Consider the following 6,002-nt stretch of genomic DNA (forward strand, 5'->3'; position numbering starts at 1 on the left):
CCTCCCTTTGCAAGACTAATGTCAAAGCGTCGGTTCATGAGGACAAAAAAAAAAATCGCCCCTCTGGACAAAACTTTCCTCTCTTCCTTTTCTATATTGTTGTTCACATATTATTAGTTAGCAATAGTTATATTCTTTTTACTGTTCCGTCAAGGAAACATTTTGTTTCTTGAGGAACAACAGGGGGGACTGTAATGATTGGAATAACGCCACCTGCTGGATACTTACTGTAGAAGAGTTCTGCCCATGAAGCGAAGGTCTTTGAGGGCAAGACCAGGCATCAGGAAGTGACGCGGACGAGTGGGAGGAGGAAGGAAGAGACTGGCGCTCGGTCTGGGGTTTTTTCCTGAGGATGCTGGCGGAGAAGGGAGCTAGAAATGTGCTCTCCCTTTAATAGATAGGAATCTAGGCCTTTCTCTCTCTCTTTACCAAATTCTTATTCTCCTTAATAAATGCTTAAAAACCTAACTCTTGCTAAAGCTTGTAATTGATTGGTGACCACTCATTAGATATTTTAGACAGTTTAGCTAGAATTTTAACCCTTAACAGTTGTTTGTCCTTCGTCCTAGAAGAGGACCATGACATCAGGATGATGTCATGACTCAAATTTAATTGGATGTAAGTGAAGGAGGGCTGTGCAAAGTCACCAACCTCACCCCCTGTTCCAGAGCCATCTAGGTCCAGTGGCAAGATATATATCAGGATGACTTGAAAAGGCCCTGGATGTTTAAGACAATTGGGGTTAACTGACTTCCCCAGGGTCACACAGCTAGTAAATGTCTGAGATGAGATCTGAACTCAGGTCCTCCTGACTCCCAGGCCAGTGCTCAATTATCCACTTTGCCACCTACCTGCCCCACAGATTGAAAGAAATAGTGAAGGACAGAAAGTCCTGGCAATCTATGGTCCATGGGTTTACAAAGAGTCAGATATGACTGAATGACAACAACACCACCCCATTCTCTATTGTCACACCATATCCATTTGCTTATTACCATCTCTAAGCTACCTCTCCATGTCATTTCCCAAACTCTACCTCTGTTTCAGGTCACCTCCATAAGATAGTCTTTACTATCATCCCATATCTTATTCTTACTCATCCCTCTTTTATGTGAACTGCCTCCCATATCTTCCACTATTGTCCTCTTATTCCCATCACTTCCTGTCACTCCAAAACCTATTCTTTACTATTATTCCCAAATCCCACCCCTTCCTATTATTCACCTTGTTTATGCTTGCACTAGATTATATGTCAATGGATTTATACTTTGCTAGGGGATCACAACTACCAGAGTTGCTGTATCCTTGGAAGAAATAAAAACTCTTCTAACTTTACAGGGACTAGAGCAAATTGATTCCCTGAAAATATCTCATATGAGAGATATGAGATAACAACTTTTCTTTTAATTATACCTTTAAACTAACTCAGAGGGAAAGCCAGATTAGATGTGAATGAGAGATTAAATAGTACAGGCAACCAGCATAGATAGTTTTTGTCAGAGTTTGGCTGTGAAATGGGGGAAAAAAAGATACAGCTTAAGGGTCATGTGAAGGATTTTTTATACTTATATTTTTATACTTATTTTCTTATACTTGCACTTGTCTCCCCCATTAGAATGTCAGTTTTTTTCAAATAGAAGTTGCTTCATTCTTTGTAAGTCCATCCTCAGTGCCTAGCACAGCACCTGGCTTACAGAATATGACTAATAAATACTTCTTGAATGATTGATTGACTTCTTCATGTCACCCCCATATCCTAGTCTTTAATGTCACCCAAAACTCCACCCTTCCATGTCAACCCTAGAATAGAAATAATGAATTGGAAGAACAAGTTAAACATGTGGTGCTAGGGATCATGGTGAGGAAGACATGTAACTTTAGAAGGAATGAGATACAGGGAGAGATATTAGTTTAAAGGGACGGGTTTATTAGAGGAGTTCCCAGATCACTTCGATGAACCTACTGGGAATTGACTAAGTTTAGAACCTTTGATTGTCTCATATTCTCTTTTTTATTGTCTTCCCTCCCTGCTTTTCCAGGCATTAATTTCTGCCCAGGTCCCATGTTCCTTCCTTCAAAATCTCTCAACCTTTTAATTAACCAGTGCAACTTTACTCCACTCTAGATTCTTGAATCTCTTGCCCAATTGTCCTATGACTGCTACTCCAGTTATAAAACCCAGTCCTCGATAACTCCCACCATCTGCTTATCCAAATATCACAAAAACTAAGTCAACTACAAATTTGTTAGCCAGTCTCAACTGGGTCTTCACATGCCTAGATTGCCCCCATCCTTAAAAAAAAAAAATCCTTCACATGACCCTTAAGCTATATTCTATGTCTTTTTTTTTCCATTTCACAGACAAACTCTGACAAAAACTATCTATGTTGCTTTCCTGTACCATCTAATCTCCCATTCACATCTAATCTGGCTTTCCCTCTGAGTTAGTTTAAAGGTATTATTAAAAGAAAAGTTGTTATCTCTCATACCAGTAGTCCCTGAAATATTTTCAGGGAATCAATTTGCTCTAGTCCCTGTAAAATTAGAAGGGATTTTATTTCTTCCAAGGATACAGCAACTCTGGGAATTGTGATCCCCTAGCAAAGATTACAAGATACAGCTGGGTCCCATAAAACAATTAACAGTCCTTAATTGCCAGAGTGGGGTGTGATTAACCTCACTGGAATGCCAGCCCTTTTTCTTAGTGTAGCCAACTACAGTATTCCACTTGACTACCAAGACTCCCTTATTGTATATCAATGGAAGAGCCCCCCTCATCCCCTCCCTTCTCAGTGGAGTCACTGACTTTACAGAGGTGGCCCAGTCTGACCCACTTTGTTAACAGTTATGAGTCACTTCATAAATTGATTTTGCTCAGAGTATGTACCTCACTCTACCTTTATTAAATTTACTTGAGACATTTCTCTAATAAAAGTTTCATTTCCAAGATATATAAGGAACTTATTTATTGTTATAAGAACAAGAGCCATTCCCTAATGCATAAATGGTTAAAGGATATAGACAGTTTTCAAAGGAAAAAAATCCAAGCTATCAATAGCCATAGGAAAAAATGCTCCAAATCACTAAGAATAGAAGAAATACAAATTAAAGCACCTCTGAGATCCTCATACCCATATATTTTTCTTTTTTTTCATATATTTTTCAAAGATGACAAAAGAGGAAAATGATAACTGATGGAGATCTATGGGAAAACAGACACATTAACATACATTTGGTAGAATGATGCATTGGTCCAGCTATTCTGGAAAGCCATTTGGAACTATGCTCCAAAAGACACTTAATCCATACCCATCCTGCTCCTAATTTCTTTATTCCTTATTCCTCTCAAGGGTACCATCAGGTTCACAATCTAGGAATCATCCTCATCTTCCCTCATTCCCAGTAACAATCACTTGCCAAATTATGTCAACTCTCACATGTATCTCCTTTTGTCAGCTAACACCAAAACCATCCTAGTTCAGATCTTCAAAGACCTCATACAAGGACTATTGCAATAGCCTCCTAATACATCTATTCCAGTCTATTCCCTCTCCAATATATCCTCCATAAAGCTGCCAAATTAATATTTTAAAGGTATAGTTTTGACCATGTCACTTTCCTGCTCAAAAAACTTTAGTGGCTCTCCATGGTCTTTAGGACAGGAGTTCTTAACATTTTTGTGTGTCATAGACACTTTTGGCAGTATACTGGAGCCCATGGACCCCTACTTAGAATGTTTTGAAATAATTGAAAGAAATGCTAATTTTGAGTTATTGAAAATAAAGATGTAATCTTCCCCATCCAAGTTCACAAATGAAGGGATACCTGTGGTTTAAGAACCCTTGCTTTAAAAAAACAAACAAAAACCCAAAACCAAAACAAACAAACAAACAAACAAAAAATCCTTGGTTTAGGATAAACTACTATTCGCCATGTAAAGCCCTTCAAGATCTGGCTCCACCCTCTTTCCAGGCTGATTACTCTTTATGCTGCAGCCAAACTGACGAATTTGCTGTTTCCTAACACATAACATTCCATTCCCACCTCCATACTTTTGCACAAGTTGCCCTGAATGCCAAGAATGCTGTCCCACAGCACCTCAGATTCACTGAACCCCTGGCTACCTTCAAGGTTCAGTCCCAAAGTGCTACCTCCTTCAAGAGGATTTTCTTGATCCCCTAAATTGTTAGTTACCCTCAAATCATTATATTCTTATTTTGTATGAAACTGGTATTTACTTATCTATTAACATATGTCACCACAGAAGAATACAAGCACCTCAAGAACAGTCTTTTTTTTTTCTTTCCATTTTTCTATTTGTTACTCCATCTCCTAGCACAGCAGCTTTGATTTTGTGTTAGGTGCTGGAGTTACAAATTTGTTGATTAATTGATTCATCCTGTCACTCTCTTAACCTGTTTTGTTTGCTTGTTTTGTCGGGGCAATAAGGGTTAAGTGACTTGCCCAGGGTCACGAAGCTAGTAAGTGTCAAGTGTCTGAGGTCACATCTGAACTCAGGTCCTCCTGAATCCAGGGCTGGTGCTTTATCCACTGTGCCACCTAGCTATCCCTCAACCTGTTTTTAACTTAGATCATCTCTACAGCCCATCCCTTCTTCATCATCCTCCAAACTACCCCTTTGCCCACTTCACTCCTAAATCTGACCCTTCCTATGATGCCATTGCAGTTCACTCTTCCTTTACACTATCCCCTTCTCTTTTTTCTTTTTTCTTCCTATACTTGCTACAAGATATATAGCTCAGTGGTATTATATACTGAATCTGGAGTGAAGAAACCCTGAGTTCAAAGCCTACATCTGATACTGATTAGCTACATGATCAGGTGAAAGTCATTCAGCCTGTTTCTTCATTTGTAAAACAGGGATAGCAATAGCATCCCACTTTACAAGGTTGCCTCAAAAAACAAACCATGTAACAAGATGTAAAACACTTTATAAACCAGCTATTAGAATATGTAGCATGGGGCAGCTAGGTGGCACAGTGGATAAAGCACCGGTCCTGGATTCAGGAGGACCTGAGTTCAAATGCAGCCTTAGACACTTGATACTTACTAGTTGTGTGACACTGGGCAAGTCACTTAACCCTCATTTCCCTGCAAATAAAAAAAAAGAATATGTAGCATCAAATGAGATGACATGTAGAAGGTATTTTTCAAACCCTAAAGAGACATATACGTGTTATCATTATTACTATTATTATTGTTGTTATTATAAGTCATATTATTTGTGTAAATGAAATCAGAGACATCACCATCTGCTTTGTTACTGCACTCTAATGGACTTTTCCATCTGACTTGCAGCTGACACTTTCCACGTGTGTTGTCTCCCCCATCAGAATGTGCACTCTTTGAGAGCAGGGACGGTCTTTTGTATCAGTATCCCTAGAGCTTAACGGAGTGTTTTGCCCTTAAACAGTAAGCGCTTAATAACTGTTCATTCATTCATTCACACAAGATTCTCCTCTCTATCCCACAACTCTTCACTCTTTCTTTCCGTCTTCTCTCCCATTTCTCCCCGGGCAGCCTGCTCCGCATAGTACCTCATTTTCTTAATCACTCTGGGTTCATAACCCATGCCCCCTCGTTGCATTTTTTTGGTTTCCAAGGTTCTCTCTCTTTCCCCTCTCATTCCTGCTCTCATTTTCCTTTAAATCTTCCCTTCCATGGTCTCCCTCTGCAATCCCCACAGAGGTCTCAATCACTGTCTAGAAGAAGGTCCCCCTAAATTCCCACCACACGCCTTCTAGGTCACAGCCAGGTATGTCCGGAGTGGAGGCGGATTCTACCACTGCTCCCCTTAGGGAGGGTGAGATCTCCCACCCCTCCGGAGCGGGCAAAAATGGTTCGTCCTCCAAAGCCGGTGCCTCCGTAGCTAATTCTTTTTGCTGCTCCTTGCTGTGATTGGTTCCGTGGGTCTGGAGCCTTTTCCGTCACTTCCGGAGCAACGTCTGGCGGGAGATTCTATTGGTAGGAAGTGAGGAAGT

This window comes from Dromiciops gliroides, chromosome 3 (assembly GCF_019393635.1).
Source record: "Dromiciops gliroides isolate mDroGli1 chromosome 3, mDroGli1.pri, whole genome shotgun sequence".
NCBI lineage: Eukaryota > Metazoa > Chordata > Mammalia > Microbiotheria > Microbiotheriidae > Dromiciops > Dromiciops gliroides.